The following is a 22241-nucleotide window of genomic DNA, read 5'->3' on the forward strand; positions in this document are numbered from 1 at the left end:
GGCATTGTGCCATTTGTATTTAACTCCGATGTAATTTCAGTGTTTCATCGTCAATGAGTATGTAAACTGAGTACATTGAACCAGCAGTGGGTTATCGGAAACTAATAGCGGTCTCATAGGAATGGATCAAAGCACAGACTCTAAGAAGTCTCACCCTTCTTGCACTTAATGCGGCATTGTGCCTTTTGGATTTAATTCCGATGTAATTTCAGTGTTTCATCGTCAATGTGAATGTCCAAGGAATACATTGAACCTGCAATGGTGTATAGGAAACTAATACTGGGCTCATAAGAAAGGATCAAAGCACAGATACTAAGAAGTCTCACTCTTCCTGCACCTAAGGCAGCATAGTGCCTTTTGCATTTAATTTCGATGTAATTTCAGTGTTTCATCGTCCATGTGAATGTCCACGGAATACATTGAACCTGCAGTGGTGTATCGGAAACTAATACTGGTCTCATAGGAAAGGATCAAAGCACAGACTCTAAGTAGTCTCACTCTTCTTGCACTTAAGGCGGCATTGTGCCTTTTGTATTTAATTCCGATGTAATTTAAGTGTTTTATCGTCAATGTGTATGTAAAAGGAATACATCGAACCTGCAGTGGTGTATCGGAAACTAATACTGGTCTCATAGGAAAGGATCAAAGCACAGACTCTAAGAAGTCTCACTCTTCTTGCACTTAAGGCAGCATAGTGCCTTTTGCATTTAATTTCGATGTAATTTCAGTGTTTCATCGTCCATGTGAATGACCAAGGAATACATTGAACCTGCAGTGGTGTATCCGAAACTAATACTGGTCTCACGGGAAAGGATCAAAGCACCGACTGTAAGAAGAGTCTCTATTCTTATACTTAAGGTGGCATTGTGGCTCTTGTATTTAATTCCGATGCGATTTCTGTGATTCATCGTCACTGTGAAGGTCCAAAGAATACATTGAACGTGCAGTGGTGGGTCGGAAACTAATGCTGGTCTCATAGGAAAGGATCAAAGAACAGACTCCAAGATGTCTCACTCTTCTTGCACTTAAGGCGTCATGTCGCCTTTTGTATTTATTTTCGATGTATTTTCAGTGTTTCATAGTCATGTGAATGTCCAAGGAATATATTGAACCTGCAGTGGTGTATCGGAAACTAATACTGGTCCCACAGGAATGGATCATAGCATCGACTGTAAGAAGAGTCTCTATTCTTGTACTCAAGGCGGCATTGTGCCTTTTGTATTTAATTCCGATGCGATTTCTGTGTTTCATCGTCAATGTGAAGGTCCAAGGAATACATTGACCGTGCAGTGGTGTATCGGAAACTAATACTGGTCTCATAGGAAAGGATCAAAGCACAGACCCTAAGAAGTCTCACTCTTCTTGCATTTAATTCGGCATTGTGCCTTTTGTATTTAATTCCGATGTAAATTCAGTGTTTCATCGTCAATGTGTATGTAAAAGGATTACATTGAACCTCCAGTGGTGTATCGGGAACTAATACTGGTCAAATAGGAAAGGATCAAAGCACAGACTCTAAGAAGTCTCACTCTTCTTGCATTTAAGGCCTTATTGTGCCTTTTGTATTTAATTCCGATGTAATTTCACTGTTTCATCGTCAATGTGTATGTAAAAGGAATACATTGAACCTGCAGTGGTGTATCGGAAACTAATACTGGTCTCATAGGAAAGGATCAAAGCACAGACACTAAGAAATCTCACTCTTCTTGCACTTATTGCGGCATTGTGCCATTTGTATTTAACTCAGATGTAATTTCAGTGTTTCATCGTCAATGAGTATGTAAACTGAATACATTGAACCTTCAGTGGGTTATCGGAAACTAATAGTGGTCTCATAGGAAAGGATCAAAGCACAGACTCTAAGAAGTCTCACCCTTCTTGCACTTAAGGCGGCATTGTGACTTATGCATTTAATTCCGATGTAATTTCATTGTTTCATCGTCAATGTGAATGTCCAAGGAATACATTGAACCTGCAATGGTGTATAGGAAACTAATACTGGGCTCATAGGAAAGGATCAAAGCACAGACCCTAAGAAGTCTCACTCTTCTTGCACTTAAGGCAGCATAGTGCCTTTTGCATTTAATTTCGATGTAATTTCAGTGTTTCATCGTCCATGTGAATCTTCACGGAATACATTGAACCTGCAGTGGTGTATCGGAAACTAATACTGGTCTCATAGGAAAGGATCAGAGCACAAACTCTAAGAAGTCTCACTCTTCTTGCACTTAAGGCGGCATTGTGCCTTTTGTATTTAATTCCGATGTAATTTCAGTGTTTCATCGTCAAAGCGTATGTAAAAGGAGTACATTGAACCTGCAATGGAGTATCGGAAACTAACACTGGTCTCACAGGAAAGGATCAAAGCACAGACACTAAGAAGTCTTACTTTTCTTGCACTTAAGGCGGCATTGTGCCTTCTGAATTTAATTCCGATGTAATTTCAGTGTTTCATCGTCAATATGAATGTCCAAGTAATACATAGAACCATCAGTGGTGTATCGGAAACGAATACGGGTCTCACAGGAAAGGATCAAACACCGATTGTAAGAAGAGTCAAATTCTTGTACTTAAGGCGGCGTTGTGCCTTCTGTATTTAATTCCGATGCGATTTCTGTGTTTCATCGTCAATGTGAAGGTCCAAGGAATACATTGAACCTGCAGAGGTGTATCGGAAACTAAGTCTGGTCTCACAGGAAAGGATCAAAGCACTGACTCTAAGAAGTCTCAATCTTCTTGCACTTAAGGCGGCATTGTGCCTTTTGTATTTAATTCCGAAGTAATATCAGTGTTTCATCGTCAATGTGAAGGTCCAAGGAATATATTGAACGTGCAGTGGTGTATCGGAAACTAATACTGGTCTCACAGGAAAGGATCAAAGCACAGACTCTGAGAAGTCTCACTCTTCTTGCACTTAAGGCGGCATTGTGCCTTTGTATTTCATTCCGACGTAATTTCAGTGTTTCATCGTCAATGTGTATGTAAACGGAATACATTGAACCTGCAGTGGTGTATCGGAAACTAATACTGGTCTCATAGGAAAGGATCAAAGCACAGACTAAAAGAAGCCTCACTCTTCTTGCATTTAAGGCGGCATTGTGTCTTTTGTATTTAATTCCGATGTAATTTCAGTGTTTCATCGTCAATGAGAATGTCCAAGGAATACATTGCACCTGCAGTGGTGTATCGGAAACTAATACTGGTCTCATAGGAAATTATCAAAGCACCGACTGTAAGAAGTCTCTATTCTTGTACTTAAGGCGGCATTGTGCCTTTTGTATTTAATTCCGATGCGATTTCTGTGTTTCATCGTCAATGTGAAGGTCCAAGGAATACATTGAAAATGCAGAGGTGTATCGGAAACTAAGTCTGGTCTCACAGGAAAGGATCAAAGCACTGACTCTAAGAAGTCTCAATCTTCTTGCACTTAAGGCGGCATTGTGCCTTTTGTATTTAATTCCGAAGTAATATCAGTGTTTCATCGTCAATGTGAAGGTCCAAGGAATATATTGAACGTGCAGTGGTGTATCGGAAACTAATACTGGTCTCACAGGAAAGGATCAAAGCACAGACTCTGAGAAGTCTCACTCTTCTTGCACTTAAGGCGGCATTGTGCCTTTGTATTTCATTCCGACGTAATTTCAGTGTTTCATCGTCAATGTGTATGTAAACGGAATACATTGAACCTGCAGTGGTGTAGTGGAAACTAATACTGGTCTCATAGGAAAGGATCAAAGCACAGACTCTAAGAAGTCTCACTCTTCTTGCACTTGAGGCGGCATTGTGCCTTTTGTATTTAATTCAGATGTAATTTCAGCGTTTCATCGTCCATGTGAATGTCCAAGGAATACATTGAACCTGCAGTGGTGTAATGGAAACTAATACTGGTCTCATAGGAAAGGATCAAAGCTCAGACTCTAAGAAGTCTCACTGTTCTTGCACTTAAGGCGGCATTGTGCCTTTTGTATTTAATTCCGATGTAATTTCAGTGTTTCATCGTCAATGAGAATGTCCAAGGAATACATTAAACCTGCAGTGGTGTATCGGAAACTAATACTTGTCTCACAGGAAAGGATCAAAGCACCGACAGTAAGAAGAGTCTCTATTCTTATACTTAAGGCGGCATTGTGGCTTTTGTTTTCAATTCCGATGCGATTTCTGTGTTTCATCGTCAATGTGAAGGTCCAAGGAATATATTGACCCTGCTGTGTTGTATAGGAATCTAATACTGGTCTCACAGAAAGGATCAAATCGCAGACTCTAAGAAGTCTGACTCATCTTGCACTTAAGGCATCATTCTGCCCTTTGTATTTAATTCCGATGTAATTTCAGTGTTTCATCGTCAATGTAAAAGGAATACATTGAAACTGCAGTGGTGTATCGGAAACTAATACTGGTCTCATAGGAAAGGATCAAAGCACAGACTCTAAGAAGTCTCAATCTTCTTGCATTTAAGGCGGCAATGTGCATTTTGTATTTAATTCCTATGTAATTTCAGTGTTTCATCGTCAATGTGAATGTCCAAGGAATACATTGAACGAGCAGTGGTGTATCGGAAACTAATACTGGTCTCACAGGAAAGGATCAAAGCTCAGACTGTAAGAAGAGTCTCTATTCTTGTACTTAAGGCGGCATTGTGCCTTTTCTATTTAATTCCGATGTAATTTCTGTGTTTCATCGTCAATGTGTATGTAAAAGGAATACATTGAACCTGCTGTAGCGTATCGGATAATAATACTGGTCTCATAGGAAAGGATCAAAGCACAGACTCTAAGAAGTATCACTCTTCTTGCACTTAAGGCGGCATTGTGCCTTTTGTAATTAATTCCGAAGTAATTTCAGTGTTTCATCGTCATTGGGAATGTCCAAGGAATACATTGAACGTGCAGTGGTGTATCGGAAACTAATACTGGTCTCATAGGAAAGGATCAAAGCACAGACTCTAAGAAGAGTCTCTATTCTTGTACTTAAGGCGGCATTTTGCCTTTTGTATTTAATTCGGATGTAATTTCAGTGCTTCTTCGTCAATGTGTATGTCAAAGGAATACATTGAACCTGCAGTGGTGTATCGGAAGGTAATACTGGTCTCACAGGAAAGGATCAAAAGCACGGACTCTAAGAAGTCTCAATCTTCTTGCACTTAAGGCGGCATTGTGCCTTTGTATTTAATTCCGATGTAATTTCAGTGTTTCATCATCAATGTGTATGTAAAAGGAATACATTGAACATACAGTGGTGTATCGGAAACTAATACTGGTCTCATAGGAATGGATCAAAGCACAGACTCTAAGAAGTCTCACTCTTCTTGCACTTGAGGCGGCATTGTGCCTTTTGTATTTAATTCAGATGTAATTTCAGTGTTTCATCGTCCATGTGAATGTCCAAGGAATACATTGAACCTGCAGTGGTGTAATGGAAACTAATACTGGTCTCATAGGAAAGGATCAAAGCTCAGACTCTAAGAAGTCTCACTCTTCTTGCACTTAAGGCGGCATTGTCCCTTTTGTATTTAATTCCGATGTAATTTCAGTGTTTCATCGTCAATGAGAATGTCCAAGGAATACATTAAACCTGCAGTGGTGTATCGGAAACTAATACTTGTCTCACAGGAAAGGATCAAAGCACCGACAGTAAGAAGAGTCTCTATTCTTATACTTAAGGCGGCATTGTGGCTTTTGTTTTCAATTCCGATGCGATTTCTGTGTTTCATCGTCAATGTGAAGGTCCAAGGAATATATTGACCCTGCTGTGTTGTATAGGAATCTAATACTGGTCTCACAGAAAGGATCAAATCGCAGACTCTAAGAAGTCTGACTCATCTTGCACTAAGGCATCATTCTGCCCTTTGTATTTAATTTCGATGTAATTTCAGTGTTTCATCGTCAATGTAAAAGGAATACATTGAAACTGCAGTGGTGTATCGGAAACTAATACTGGTCTCATAGGTAAGGATCAAAGCACAGACTCTAAGAAGTCTCAATCTTCTTGCATTTAAGGCGGCAATGTGCATTTTGTATTTAATTCCTATGTAATTTCAGTGTTTCATCGTCAATGTGAATGTCCAAGGAATACATTGAACGAGCAGTGGTGTATCGGAAACTAATACTGGTCTCACAGGAAAGGATCAAAGCTCAGACTGTAAGAAGAGTCTCTATTCTTGTACTTAAGGCGGCATTGTGCCTTTTCTATTTCATTCCGATGTAATTTCTGTGTTTCATCGTCAATGTGTATGTAAAAGGAATACATTGAACCTGCTGTAGCGTATCGGAAAATAATACTGGTCTCATAGGAAAGGATCAAAGCACAGACTCTAAGAAGTATCACTCTTCTTGCACTTAAGGCGGCATTGTGCCTTTTGTAATTAATTCCGAAGTAATTTCAGTGTTTCATCGTCATTGGGAATGTCCAAGGAATACATTGAACGTGCAGTGGTGTATCGGAAACTAATACTGGTCTCACAGGAAAGGATCAAAACACAGAGAGAAAGAAGAGTCTCTATTCTAGTACTTAAGGCGGCATTGTGCCTTTTGTATTTTATTGCTATGCGATTTCTGTGTTTCATCGTCAATGTGAAATTCCAAGGAATACATTGACCTTGCAGTGGTGTATCGGAAACTAATACTAGTCTCATAGGAAAGGATCAAACACAGACTCTTAGAAGTCTCACTCTTCTTGCATTTAAGGCGGCATTGAGCCTTTTGTATTTAATTCCGATGTAATTTCAGTGTTTCATCGTCAATGTGTATGTAAGAGGAATACATTGAACCTGCAGTGGCGTATCGTAAACTAATACTGGTCTTATAGGAAAGGATCAAAGCAAAGACTCTAAGAAGTCTCACTCTTCTTGCATTTAAGGTGGAATTGTGCCTTTTGTATTTAATTCTGATGTAATTTCAGTGTTTCATCGTCAATGTGTATGTAAAAGGAATACATTGAACCTGCAGTGGTGTATCGGTAACTAATGCTGGTCTCATAGGAAAGGATCAAAGCACAGACTGTAAGAAGTCTCACTCTTCTTGCATTTAAGACGGCATTGTGCCTTTTGTATTTAATCCCGATGTAATTTCAGTGTTTCATCGTCAATGTGTATGTAAAAGGAATACATTGAACCTGCAGTGGTGTGTCGGAAACAAATACTGTTCTCATAGGAAAGGATCAAAGCACAGACTCTAAGAAGTCTCCCTCTTCTTGCATTTAAGGCGGCATTGTGCCTTTTGTAATTAATTCCAATGTAATTTCAGTGTTTCATCGTCAATGTGTATGTAAAAGGAATACATTGAACCGGCAGTGGTGTATCGGAAACTAATACTGGACTCACAGGAAAGGATCAGAGCACCGACTGTAAGAAGAGTCTCTATTCTTGTACTTAAGGCGGCGTTGTGCCTTTTGTATTTAATCCCGATGCGTTTTCTGTGTTTCATCGTCAATGTGAAGGTCCAAGCAATACATTGAACCTGCAGTGGTGTATCGGAAACTAAAACTGGACTCACAGGAAAGGATCAAAGCACAGACTCAATGAAGTCTCTATCTTCTTGCACTTAAGGCGGCATTGTGCCTTTTGTGTTTAATTCCGATGTAATTTCAGTGTTTCATCGTCAATGTGTATGTAAAAGGAATACATTGAACCTGCAGTGGTGTATCGGAACCTAATACTGGTCTCATAGGAAAGGATCAAAGCACAGACTCTACAAAGTCTCACTCTTCTTGCATTTAAGGCGTCATTGTGCCTTTTGTATTTAATTCCGATGTAATTTCAGTGTTTCATCGTCAATGTGAATGTCCGACGAATACATTGAACCTGCAGTGGTGTATCGGAAACTAAAACTGGTCTCACAGGAAAGGATCAAAGCACTGACTCTAAGAAATCCCACTCTTCTTGCATTTAAGGCGGAATTGTGCCTATTGTAATTAATTCCGATGTATTTTCAGTGTTTCATCGTCAATGTGTATGTAAAAGGAATACATTGAACCTGCAGTGGTGTATCGGAAACTAATACTAATCTCACAGGAAAGGATCAAAGTACAGACTCTAAGAAGTCTCACTCTTCTTGCATTTAAGGCGGCATTGTGCCTTTTGTATTTAATTGCGATGTAATTTCAGTGTTTCATTCGCAATGTGTACGTAAAACGAATACATTCAACCTGCAGTGGTGTATCGGAAACTAATACTGGTCTCATAGGAAATTATCAAAGCACAGACTCTAAGGTGTCTCACTCTTCTTGCATTTAAGGCAGCATTGTGCCTTTTGTATTTAATTCCTATGTAATTTCAGTGTTTCATCGTCAATGTGACAGTCCAAGGAGTACATTGAACCTGCAGTGGTGTATCGGAAACTAATACTGGTCTCACAGGAAAGGAACAAAGCACCGACTGTAATAAGAGTCTCTATTCTTGTACTTAAGGCGGTATTGTGCCTTTAGTATTTAATTCCGATGCGATTTCTGTGTTTCATCCTCTATGTGAAGGTCCAAGGAATACATTGATCTTACAGTGGTGTATCGGAAACTAATACTGGTCTCACAGGGAATGCTCAAAGCACCGACTGTAAGAAGAGTCTCTATTGTTGTACTTAAGGCGGCATTGTGTCTTTTGTATTTAATTCCGATGCGATTTCTGAGTTTCATCGTCAATGTGAATGTATAAGGAATACATTGAACCTGCAGTGGTGTGTCGGAAACTAATACTGGTCTCACAGGAAAGGATCAAATCACAGACTCTAAGAAGTCTCACTCTTCTTGCACGTAAGGCGGCATTGTGCCTTTTGTACTTAATTCCGATGTAATTTCAGTGTTTCATCGTCAATGTGTATGTAAGAGGAATACATTGAACCTGCAGCGGTGTATCGTAAACTAATACTGGTCTTATAGGAAAGGATCAAAGCAGAGACTCTAAGAAGTCTCACTCTTCAGCATTTAAGGCGGAATTGTGCCTTTTGTATTTAATTCTGATGTAATTTCAGTGTTTCATCGTCAATGTGTATGTAAAAGGAATACATTGATTCTGCAGTGGTGTATCGGTAACTAATACTGGTCTCATAGGAAAGGATCAAAGCACAGACTGTAAGAAGTCTCACTCTTCTTGCATTTAAGGCGGCATTGTGCCTTTTGTATTTAAATCCGATGTAATTTCCGTGTTTCATCGTCAATGTGTATGTAAAAGGAATACATTGTACCTGCAGTGGTGTGTCGGAAACAAATACTGTTCTCATAGGAAAGGATCAAAGCACAGACTATAAGAAGTCTCACTCTTCTTGCATTTAAGGCGGCATTGTGCCTTTTGTAATTAATTCCAATGTAATTTCAGTGTTTCATCGTCAATGTGTATGTAAAAGGAATACATTGAACCTGCAGTGGTGTATCGGAAACTAATACTGGACTCACAGGAAAGGATCAGAGCACCAACTGTAAGAAGTGTCTCTATTCTTGTACTTAAGGCGGCGTTGTGCCTTTTGTATTTAATCCCGATGCGTTTTCTGTGTTTCATCGTCAATGTGAAGGTCCAAGCAATACATTGAACCTGCAGTGGTGTATCGGAAACTAAAACTGGACTCACAGGATAGGATCAAAGCACAGACTCAATGAAGTCTCTATCTTCTTGCACTTAAGGCAGCATTGTGCCTTTTGTGTTTAATTCCGATGTAATTTCAGTGTTTCATCGTCAATGTGTATGTAAAAGGAATACATTGAACCTGCAGTGGTGTATCGGAACCTAATACTGGTCTCATAGGAAAGGATCAAAGCACAGACTCTACTAAGTCTCATTCTTGCACTTAAGGCGGCATTGTGCCTTTTGTATTTAATTCCGATGTAATTTCAGTGTTTCATCGTCAATGTGAATGTCCGAGGAATACATTGAACCTGCAGTGGTGTATCGGAAACTGAAACTGGACTCACAGGAAAGGATCAAAGCACGGACTCAATGAAGTCTCTATCTTCTTGCACTTAAGGCGGCATTGTGCCTTTTGTGTTTAATTCCGATGTATTTTCAGTGTTTCATCGTCAATGTGTATGTAAAAGGAATACATTGAACCTGCAGTGGTATATCGGAAACTAATACTAATCTCATAGGAAAGGATCAAAGTACAGACTCTAAGTAGTCTCACTCTTCTTGCATTTAAGGCGGCATTGTGCCTTTTGTATTTAATTCCGATGTAATTTCAGTGTTTCATTCGCAATGTGTACGTAAAACGAATACATTCAACCTGCAGTGGTGTATCGGAAACTAATACTGGTCTCATAGGAAATTATCAAAGCACAGACTCTAAGGTGTCTCACTCTTCTTGCATTTAAGGCGGCATTGTGCCTTTTGTATTTAATTCCGATGTAATTTCAGTGTTTCATCGTCAATGTGACAGTCCAAGGAGTACATCGAACCTGCAGTGGTGTATCGGAAACTAATACTGGTCTCACAGGAAAGGATCAAAGCACCGACTGTAATAAGAGTCTCTATTCTTGTACTTAAGGCGGTATTGTGCCTTTTGTATTTAATTCCAATGCGATTTCTGAGTTTCATCCTCAATGTGAAGGTCCAAGGAATACATTGATATTGCAGTGGTGTATCGGAAACTAATACTGGTCTCACAGGGAATGCTCAAAGCACCCACTGTAAGAAGAGTCTCTATTGTTGTACTTAAGGCGGCATTGTGTCTTTTGTATTTAATTCCGATGCGATTTCTGTGTTTCATCGTCAATGTGTATGTAAAAGGAATACATTGAACCTGCAGTGGTGTATCGGAAACTAATACTGGTCTCATAGGAAAGGATCAAAGCACAGACTGTAAGAAGAGTCTCTATTCTTGTACTTAAATCGGCATTGTGCCTTTTGTATTTAATTCCGATGTAATTTCAGTGTTTAATCGTCAATGTGTAGGTAAAAGGAATACATTGAACCTGCAGCGGTGTATCGGAAATTAATACTGGTCTCATAGGAAAGGATCAAAGCACAGACTCAATGAAGTCTCTATCTTCTTGCACTTAAGGCGGCATTGTGCCTTTTGTGTTTAATTCCGATGTATTTTCAGTGTTTCATCGTCAATGTGTATGTAAAAGGAATACATTGAACCTGCAGTGGTATATCGGAAACTAATACTAATCTCATAGGAAAGGATCAAAGTACAGACTCTAAGTAGTCTCACTCTTCTTGCATTTAAGGCGGCATTTTGCCTTTTGTATTTAATTCCGATGTAATTTCAGTGTTTCATTCGCAATGTGTACGTAAAACGAATACATTCAACCTGCAGTGGTGTATCGGAAACTAATACTGGTCTCATAGGAAATTATCAAAGCACAGACTCTAAGGTGTCTCACTCTTCTTGCATTTAAGGCGGCATTGTGCCTTTTGTATTTAATTCCGATGTAATTTCAGTGTTTCATCGTCAATGTGACAGTCCAAGGAGTACATCGACCTGCAGTGGTGTATCGGAAACTAATACTGGTCTCACAGGAAAGGATCAAAGCACCGACTGTAATAAGAGTCTCTATTCTTGTACTTAAGGCGGTATTGTGCCTTTTGTATTTAATTCCGATGCGATTTCTGAGTTTCATCCTCAATGTGAAATTCCAAGGAATACATTGATATTGCAGTGGTGTATCGGAAACTAATACTGGTCTCACAGGGAATGCTCAAAGCACCCACTGTAAGAAGAGTCTCTATTGTTGTACTTAAGGCGGCATTGTGTCTTTTGTATTTAATTCCGATGCGATTTCTGTGTTTCATCGTCAATGTGTATGTAAAAGGAATACATTGAACCTGCAGTGGTGTATCGGAAACTAATACTGGTCTCATAGGAAAGGATCAAAGCACAGACTGTAAGAAGAGTCTCTATTCTTGTACTTAAATTGGCATTGTGCCTTTTGTATTTAATTCCGATGTAATTTCAGTGTTTCATCGTCAATGTGAATGTACAAGGAATACATTGAACCTGCAGTGGTGTATCGGAAACTAATACTGGTCTCACAGGAAAGGATCAAAGCACCGACTGTAAGAAGAGTCTCTATTCTTGTACTTAAGGCGGCATTGTGCCTTTTGTATTTAAATCCGATGCCATTTCTGTGATTCATCGTCAATGTGAAGGTCCAAGGAATACATTGAACCTGCAGTGGTGTATCGGAAACTAATACTGGTCTCACAGGGAATGCTCAAAGCACCGACTGTAAGAAGAGTCTCTATTCATGTACTTAAGGCGCATTGTGCCTTTTGTATTTAATTCCGATGCGATATCTGTGTTTCATCGTCAATGTGAAGGTCCAAGAAATACATTGATCCTGCAGTGCTGTATCGGAAACTAATACTGGTCTCACAGGGAATGCTCAAAGCACCGACTGTAAGAAGAGTCTCTATTCTTGTACTTAAGGCGGCATTGTGCCTTTTGTATTTAATTCCGATGCGAGTTCTGTGTTTCATCGTCAATGTGAAGGTCCAAGGAATACATTGAACCTGCAGTGGTGTATCGGAAACTAATACTGGTCTCATAGGAAAGGATCAAAGCACAGACTCTATGAAGTCTCACTCTTCTTGCATTTAAGGCGGCATTGTGCTTTTTGTATTTAATTCCGATGTTATTTCAGTGTTTCATCGGCAATGTGAATGTCCAAGGAATACATTGAACCTGCAGTGGAGTATCGGAAACTAACACTGGTCTCACAGGAAAGGGTCACAGCACAGAATCTAAGAAGTCTCACTCTTCTTGTACTTAAGGCGGCATTGTGCCTTTTGTATTTAATTCCGATGTAATTTCAGTGTTTCATCGTCAATGTGAATGTCCAAAGAATACATAGAACCAGCACTGGTATATCGGTAACTAATACTGGTCTCACAGGAGAGGATCAAAGCACCGACCGTAAGAAGAGTCTCAATTCTTCTACTTAAGGCGGCGATGTGCATTATGTATATAAATCCGATGCGATTTTTGTGTTTCGTCGTCAATGTGAATGTCCAAGGAATACATTGAACTTGCAGTGGCGTATCGGAAACTAATACTGGTCTCACAGGAAAGGATCAAAGCACCGACTGTAAGAAGAGTCTATATTCTAGTACTTAAGGCGGCATTGTGCCTTTTGTATTTAATTCCGATGCGATATCTGTGTTTTGTCTTCAATGTGAAGGTCCAAGGAATACATTGAACCAGCAGTGGTGTATCGGAAAATAATACTGGTCTCACAGGAAAGGATCAAAGCACAGACTCTAAGAAGTCTCACTCTTCATGCACTTAAGGGGGCATTGTGCCTTTTGCATTTAATTCCGATGTAATTTCAGTGTTTCATCGTCAATGTATATGCAAAAGGAATACATTGAACCTGCAGTGGTGTATCGGAAACTAATACTGATCTCATAGGAAAGAATCAAAGCACAGACTCTAAGAAATCTCACTCTTCTTGCATTTAAGGCGGCATTGTGCCTTTTGTATTTAATTCCGATGTAATTTCAGTGTTTCATCGTCAATGTGAATGTCCAAGGAATACATTGATCCTGCAGTGGCGTATCGGAAGCTAATACTGGTCTCACAGGAAAGGATCAAAGCACCGACTGTAAGAAGAGTCTCTATTCTTGTACTTAAGGCGGCATTGTGCCTTTTGTATTTCATTCCGACGCGATTTCTGTGTTTCATCGTCAATGTGAAGGTCCAAGGAATACATTGAACCTGCAGTGGTGTATCGGAAACTAATACTTGTCTCTCAGGAAGGGATCAAAGCAAAGACTCTAAGAAGTCTCACTCTTCTTGCACTTATCACGGCATTTTGCCTTTTGTATTTAATTCCGATGCAATTTCAGTGTTTCATCGTCAATGTGTATGTACCAGGAATACATTGAACCTGCTGTGGTGTACCGGTAACTAATACTGGTCTGACAGGAATGGATGAAAGCACAGACTCTAAGAAGTCTCACTCTTTTTGCACTTAAGGCAGCATTGTGCCTTTTGTATTTAATTCCGATGTTATTTCAGTGTTTCATCGTCAATGTGAATATCCAAGGAATACATAGAACCTGCAGTGGTGTATCGGAAACTAATACTGGTCTCACAGGAAAGGATCAAAGCACCGACTGTAAGAAGAGTCTCTATTCTTGTACTTAAGGCGGCATTGTGCCTTTTGAATTTAACTCCGACCCGATTTCTGTGTTTCGTCGATACTGTGAAGGTCCTAGGAATACATTGAACCAGCAGTGGTGTATCGGAAACGAGTACTGGTCTCACAGGAAAGGATCAAAGCACAGACTCTAAGAAGTCTCACTCTTCTTGCACTTAAGGTGGCATTGTGCCTTTTGTATTTAATTCCGATGTAATTTCAGTGTTTCATCGTCAATGAATATGTAAAAGGAATACATTGAACCTGCAGTGGTGTATCGGAAACTAATACTGATCTCATAGGAAAGAATCAAAGCACAGACTCTAAGAAGTCTCACTCATTTTGTATTTAAGGCGGCAATGTGCCTTTTGTATTTAATTCCGATGTAATTTCAGTGTTTCATCGTCAATGTGTATGTAAAAGGAATATATTGAACCTGCAGTGGTGTATCGGAAACTAATACTGGTCTCATAGGAAAGGATCAAAGCACAGACTAAAAGAAGTCTCACTCCTTTTCACTTAAGGTGGCATTGTGCATTTTGTATTTAATTCCGATGTAGTTTCAGTGTTTCATCGTCAATGTGAATATCCAAGGAATACATAGATCCTGCAGTGATGTATCGGAAACTAATATTGGTCTCATAGGAAAGGATCAAAGCACACACTATAAGAAGTCCCACTCCTTTTGCACTTACAGTGGCATTGTGCATTTTGTATTTAATTCCGATGTAATTTCAGTGTTTCATCGTCAATGTGTATGTAAAAGGAATACATTGAACCTGCAGTGGTGTATCGGAAACTAATACTGGTCTCATAGGAAAGGATCAAAGCACAGACTATTAGAGATCTCACTCCTTTTGCACTTAAGGTGGCATTGTGCCTTTTGTATTTAATTCCGATGTAATTTCAGTGTTTCATCGTCAATGTGTATGTAAAAGGAATGCATTGAACCTGCAGTGGTGTATCGGAAACTAATACTGGTCTCACAGGAAAGGATCAAAGCACAGACTGTAAGAAGAGTCTCTATTCTTGTACTTAAGGCGGCATTGTGCCGTTTGTATTTAATTCCGACGCGATTTCTTGTTTTCGTCGTTTATGTGAAGGTGCAAGGAATACATTGAACCTGCAGTGGTGTATCGGAAACGAATACTGGTCTCACAGGAAAGGATCAAAGCACAGACTTTAAGAAGTCTCACTCCTCTTGTACTTAAGGTGGCATTGTGCCTTTTGTATTTCATTCAGATGTAATATCAGTGTTTCATCGTCAATGTGTATGTAAAAGGAATGCATTGAACCTGCAGTGGTGTATCGGAAACTAATACTGGTCTCATAGGAAAGGATCAAAGCATAGACTATAAGAAGTCTCACTCCTATTGCACTTAAGATGGCATTGTGCATTTTGTATTCAATTCCGATGTAATTTCAGTGTTTAATCGTCAATGGGAATATACAAGGAATACATATAACCTGCAGTGGTGTATCGAAAACTAATACTGGTCTCACAGGAAGGGATCAAAGCACCGACTGTAAGAAGAGTCTCTATTCTTGTATTTAAGGCGGCATTGTGCCTTTTGTATTTAATTCCGAAGCGATTTCTGTATTTCGTAGTTAATGTGAAGGTCCAAGGCATACATTGAACCTGCAGTGGTGTATCGGAAACGAATACTGGTCTCACAGGAAAGGATCAAATCACAGACTCTAAGAAGTCTCACTCTTCTTACATTTAAGGCGGCATTGTGCCTTTTGTATTTAATTCCGATATAAATTCAGTGTTTCATCGTCAATGTGTATGTAAAAGGAATACATTGAAACTGCAGTGGTGTATCGGAAACTAATACTGGTCTCATAGGAAAGGATCAAATCACAGACTTTAAGAAGTCTCACTCTTCTTGCATTTAAGGCGGCATTGTGCCTTTTGTATTTAAATCCGATGTAATTTCAGTGTTTCATCGTCAATGTGTATGTAAATGGAATACATTGAACCTGCAGTGGTGTATCGGAAACGAATACTGGTCTCACAGGGAAGGATCAAATCACAGACTCTAGGAAGTCTCACTCCTTTTGTACTTAAGGTGGCATTGTGCCTCTTGTATTTAATTCCGATGTAATATCAGTGTTTCATCGTCAATGTGTATGTAAAAGAAATACATTGAATCTGCAGTGTTGTATCGGAAACTAATACTGGTCTCATAGGAAAGGATCAAAGCACAGACTCTAAGAAGTCTCGCTCCTTTTGTACTTAAGGTGGCATTGTGCCTTTTGTATTTAATTCCGATGTAATATCAGTTTTTCATCGTCAATGTGTATGTAAAAGGAATACATTGAACCTGCAGTGGTGTATCGGAAACTAATACTGGTCTCATAGGAAAGGATCAAAGCACAGACTATAAGAAGTCTCAATTCCTTTTGCACTTAAGGTGGCATTGTGCATATTGTATTTACATCCGATGTAATGTCAGTGTTTCATCGCCAATGTAAATATCCAAGGAATACATAGAACCTGCAGTGGTGTATCGGAAACTAATACTGGTCTCACAGGAAAGGATCAAAGCACCGACTGTAAGAAGAGTCTCTATTCTTGTACTTAAGGCGGCATTGTGCCTTTTGTATTTAATTCCGACGCGATTTCTGTGTTTCGTCTTTAATGTGAAGGTCCAAGGAATACATAGAACCTGAAGTGGTGTATCGGAAACGACTACTGGTCCCACAGGAAAGGATCAAATCACAGACTCTAAGAAGTCTCACTCTTCTTGCACTTAAGACGGCATTGTGCCTTTTGTATTTAATTCCGATGTAATTTCAGTGATTCATCGTCAATGTGTATGTAAAAGGAATACATTGAACCTGCAGTGATGTATCGGAAACTAATACTGGTCTCATAGGAAACCATCAAAGCACAGACTTTAAGAAGTCTCACTCTTCTTGCATTTAAGGCGGCATTGTGCCTATTGTATTCAATTCCGTTGTAATTTCAGTATTTCATCGTCAATGTGTATGTAAAAGGAATACATTGAACATGCAGTGGTCTATCGGAAACTAATACTGGTCTCACAGGGAATGCTTAAAGCACCGACTGTAAGAAGAGTCTCTATTCTTGTACTTAACGCGGCATTGTGCCTTTTGTATTTAATTCCGACGCGATTTCTGTGTTTCATCGTTAATGTGAAGGTCCAAGGAATACATTGAACCTGCAGTGGTGTATCGCAAACTAATACTAGTCTCATAGGAAAGGATCAAAGCACCGACTGTAAGAAGAGTCACTATTCTTGCACTTAAGGCGGCATTGTGCCTATTGTAGTTAATACCGACTCGATTTCTGTGTTTCATCGTTAATGTGTAGGTCCGAGGAATACATTGAACCTGCAGTGGTGTATCGGAAACAAATACTGGTCTCACAGGAAAGGATGAAATCACAGACTCTAAGAAGTCTCACTCTTCTTGCATTTAAGGAGGCATTGTGCCTTTTGTACTTAATTCCGATGTAATTTAAGTGTTTCATCGTCAATGTGTATATAAAAGGAATACATTGAACCTGCAGTGGTGTATCGGAAACCAATACTTATCTCATAGGAAAGGATCAAAGTACAGACTCTAAGAAGTCTCACTCCTTTTGCACTTAAGGTGGCATTGTGCCTTTTGTACTTAATTCCGATGTAATTTCAGTGTTTCATCGTCAATGTGTATATAAAAGGAATACATTGAACCTGCAGTGGTGTATCGCAAAATAATTCCGGTCTCACAGGAATGGATCAAAGCACCGACTGTAAGAAGAGTCTCTATTCTTGTACTTAAGGCGGCATTGTGCCTTTTGTATTTAATTCCGACGCGATTTCTGTGTTTCATCGTTAATGTGAAGGTCCAAGGAATACATTGAACCTGCAGTGGTGTATCGGAAACTATAACTGGTCTCACAGGAAAGGATCAAAGCACAGACTCTAAGAAGTCTGACTCTTCTAGCACTTAAGGCGGCATTGTGCCTTTTGTATTTAATTCCGATGTAATTTCAGTGTTTCATCGTCAATGTGTAAATAAAAGGAATACCATGAACCAGCAGTGGTGTATCGGAAACTAATACTGGTCTCATAGGAAAGGATCAAAGCACAGACTCTAAGAAGTCTCACTCCTTTTGCACTTAAGGTGGCATTGTGCCTTTTGTATTTAATTCCGATGTAATTTCAGTGTTTCATCGTCAATGTGTATGTGAAAGGAATACACTGAACCTGCAGTGGTGTATCGGAAACTAATACTGGTCTCATAGGAAAGGATGAAAGCACATACTCTAAGAAGTGTCACTCTTCTTTCATTTAAGTCGGCATAGTGCCTTTTCTATTTAATTCCGATGTAATTTCAGCGTTTCATAGTCAATGTGAATGTCCAAAGAATACATTGAACTTGCAGTGGTGTATCGGAAACTAATACTGGTCTCACAGGAAAGGTTCAAAGCACCAACTGTAAGAAGAGTCTATATTGTTGTACTTAAGGCGGCATTGTGCCTTTTGTATTTAATTCCGATGCGATTTCTGTGTTTTGTCGTCAATGTGAAGGTCCAAGGAATACATTGAACCTGCAGTGGTGTATCGGAAAATAATACTGGTCTCACAGGAAAGGATCGAAGCACAGACTCTAAGAAGTCTCACTCTTCTTGCACTTAAGGCGGCATTGTGCCTTTTGTATTTAATTCCGATGTAATTTCAGTGTTTCATCGTCAATGTGTATGTGAAAGGAATACATTGAACCTGCAATGGTGTATCGGAAACTAATACTGGAATCACAGGAAAGGATTAAAGCACAGTCTCTAAGAATTCTCACTCTTTTTGCACTGAAGGCGGCGTTGTGTCTTTTGTTTTTAATTCCGATGTAATTTCAGTGTTTCATCGTCAATGTGAACGTCCAAGGAATACATTGAACTTGCAGTGGTGTATCGGAAACTAATACTTGCTTCACAGGAAAGGATGAACGCACATCCTCTAAGAAGTCTCACTCTTCTTTTACTTATGGCGTCATTGTGACTTTTGTATTTAATTCCGATGCAATTTCAGTGTTTCATCGTCAGTGTGAATGTCCAAGGAATACATTGAACCTCCAGTGATCTATTGGAAACTAATACTGGTCTCACAGGAAAGGATCAAAGCACAGACTCTAAGAAGTCTCACTCTTCTTGCACTTTAGGCGGCATTGTGCGTTTTGTATTTAATTCCGATGTAATTGCAGTTTTTCATCGTCAATGTGAATGTTCCAGGATACATTGAACCTGCAGTGGTGTATCAGAAACTAGTACTGGTCTCACAGGAAAGGATCAAAGCAGCGACTCTAAGAAGAGTCTATATTCTTGTACTTAAGGCGGCATTGTGCCTTTTGTATTTAATTCCGATGCGATTTCTGTGTTTCGTCTTCAATGTGAAGGTCCAAGAAATACATTGAACAGCCAGTGGTGTATCGGAAACTAATACTGGTCTTATAGGAACGAATCATAGCACAGACTCCAAGAAGTCTCACTCTTCTTGCACTTAAGGTGGCATTGTGCCTTTTGTATTTAATTCCTATGTAATTTCAGTGTATCATCGTCAATGTGTATGTAAATGGAATACATTGAACCAGCAGTGGTGTATCGAAACTAATACTGGTCTCATAGGAAAGGATCAAAGCACCGACTCTAAGAAGAGTCTATATTCTTGTACTTAAGGTGGCATTGTGCCCCTTTGTATTTAATTCCGATGCGATTTCTGTGTCTCGTCGTCAATGTGAAGATCCAAGAAATACATTGAACCTGCAGTGGTGTATCGGAAACTAATACTGGTCTCACAGGAAAGGATCAAAGCACAGACTCTAAGAAGTCTCACTCTTCTTGCATTTAAGGCGTCATTGTGCCTTTTGTATTTAATTCCGATGTAATATCTGTGTTTCATCGTCAATGTGAAGGTCCATGGAATACATTGAAACTGCAGTGGTGTATCGAAAACTAATATTGGTCTCATAGGAAAGGATCAAAGCACAGACTCTAAGAAGTCTCACTCTTCTTGCATTTAAGGCGGCATTGTGCCATTTGCATTTAATTCCGATGTAATTTCAGTGTTTCATCGTAAATGTGAATATACAAGGAATACTATGAACCTGCAGTGCTATATCGGAAACTAATACTGGTCTCAGAGGAATGGATCAAATCACCGACTGTAAGAAGAGTCTCTATTCTTGTTCTTAAGGCGGCATTGTGCCTTTTGTATTTAATCCCTTTGCGATTTCTGTTTTTTGTCGTCAATGTGAAGGACCAAGGAATACATTGAACCTGCAGTGGTGTATCTGAAAATAATACTGGTCTCACAGGAAAATATTAAAGCACAGTCTCTAAGAAGTCTCACTCTTCTTTCACTTAAGGCGGCATTGTTCCTCTTGTATTTAATTCCGATGTAATTTCAGTGTTTCATCGTCAATGTGTATGTAAAAGGATTACATTGAACCTGCAGTTGTGTATCGGAAACTAATACTGGTTCCATAGGAAAGAATCAAAGCACAGACTCGAAGAAGTCTCTCTCTTCATGCATTTAAGGCGGCATTGTGCCTTTTGTATTTAATTCGGATGTAATATCAGTTTTTCATCGTCAATGTGAATGTCCAAGGAATACATTGAACCTGCAGTGGTGTATCGGAAACTAATACTGGTCTCACAGGAAAGGATCAAAGCACCGACTGTGAGAAGAGTCCATATTCTTGTACTTATGGCGGCATTGTGCCTCTTGTATTTAATTCCGATGCGATTTCTGTGTTTCGCTGTCAATGTGAAGGTCCAAGAAATACATTGAACCTGCAGTTGTGTATCGGAAACTAATTCTGGTCTCATAGGAAAGTATCAAAGCACAGACCGTAAGAAGTCTCACTCTTCTTGCACTTAAGGCGGCATTCTGCCATTTGTATTTAACTCCGATGTAATTGTAGTGTTTGGTCGTCAATGTGTTTGTAAAAGGAATACATTGAACCTGCAGTGGTGTATCGGAAACTAATACTGGTCTCATAGGAAAGAATCAAAGCACAGACTCGAAGAAGTCTCCCTCTTCTTGCATTTAAGGCGGCATTGTGCCTTTTGTATTTAATTCGGATGTAATATCTGTTTTTCATCGTCAATGTGAATGTCCAAGGAATACATTGAACCTGCAGTGGTGTAGCGGAAACTAATACTGGTCTCACAGGTAAGGATCAAAGCAATGACTGTAAGAAGAGTCCATATTCTTGTACTTAAGGCGGCATTGTGCCTTTTGTATTTATTTCCGATGTGATTTCTGTGTTTCGTTGTCAATGTGAAGGTCCAAGAAATACATTGAACCTGCAGTGGTGTATCGGAAACTAATACTGGTCTCATGGGAATGTATCAAAGCACAGACTCTAAGAAGTCTCACACTTCTTGCACTTAAGGCGGCATTGTGCCATTTGTATTTAATTCCGATGTAATTTTAGTGTTTGATCGTCAATGTGAATTTCTAAGGAATACATTGAACCTGCAGTGGTGTATCGGAAACTAATACTCGTCTCACAGGAAAGGATCAAAGCACCGACTGTAAGTAGAGTCCATATTCTTGTACTTAAGGCGGCATTGTGCCTTTTGTATTTAATTCCGATTCGATTTCTGTGTTTCGTTACCAATCTGAATTTCCAAGAAGCACATTGAACCTGCAGTGGTGTATCGGAAACTAATACTGGTCTCATAGGAAAGTATCAAAGCACAGACTCTATGAAGTCTCACTCTCCTTGCACTTAAGGCGGCATTGTTTTTTTGTATTTAATTCCGATGTAATTTTAGTGTTTGATCATCAATGTGAATTTCTAAGCAATAAATTGAACCTGTAGTGGTTTATCGGAAACTAATACTGGTCTCATAGGAAAGGATCAAAGGACCGACTGTAAGAAGTGTCTATATTCTTGTACTTAAGGTGGCATTGTGCCTTTTGTATTTAATTCCAAAGCGATTTCTGTGTTTCGTCGTCAATGTGAAGGTCCAAGAAATACATTGAAGCTGCAGTGGTGTATCGGAAACTAATACTGGTCTCATAGGAAATTATCAAATCACAGACTTTAAGATGTCTCACTCTTCTCTCATTTAGGGCGTCATTGTGGCTTTTGTATATAATTCCGATGTAATTTCTGTATTTCATCGTCAATGTGAAGGTCCTAGGAATACATTGAACCTG

The sequence above is a fragment of the Schistocerca americana genome, chromosome 7 (genome assembly GCF_021461395.2).
Source record: "Schistocerca americana isolate TAMUIC-IGC-003095 chromosome 7, iqSchAmer2.1, whole genome shotgun sequence".
In the NCBI taxonomy this organism is placed as follows: Eukaryota; Metazoa; Arthropoda; class Insecta; order Orthoptera; family Acrididae; genus Schistocerca; species Schistocerca americana.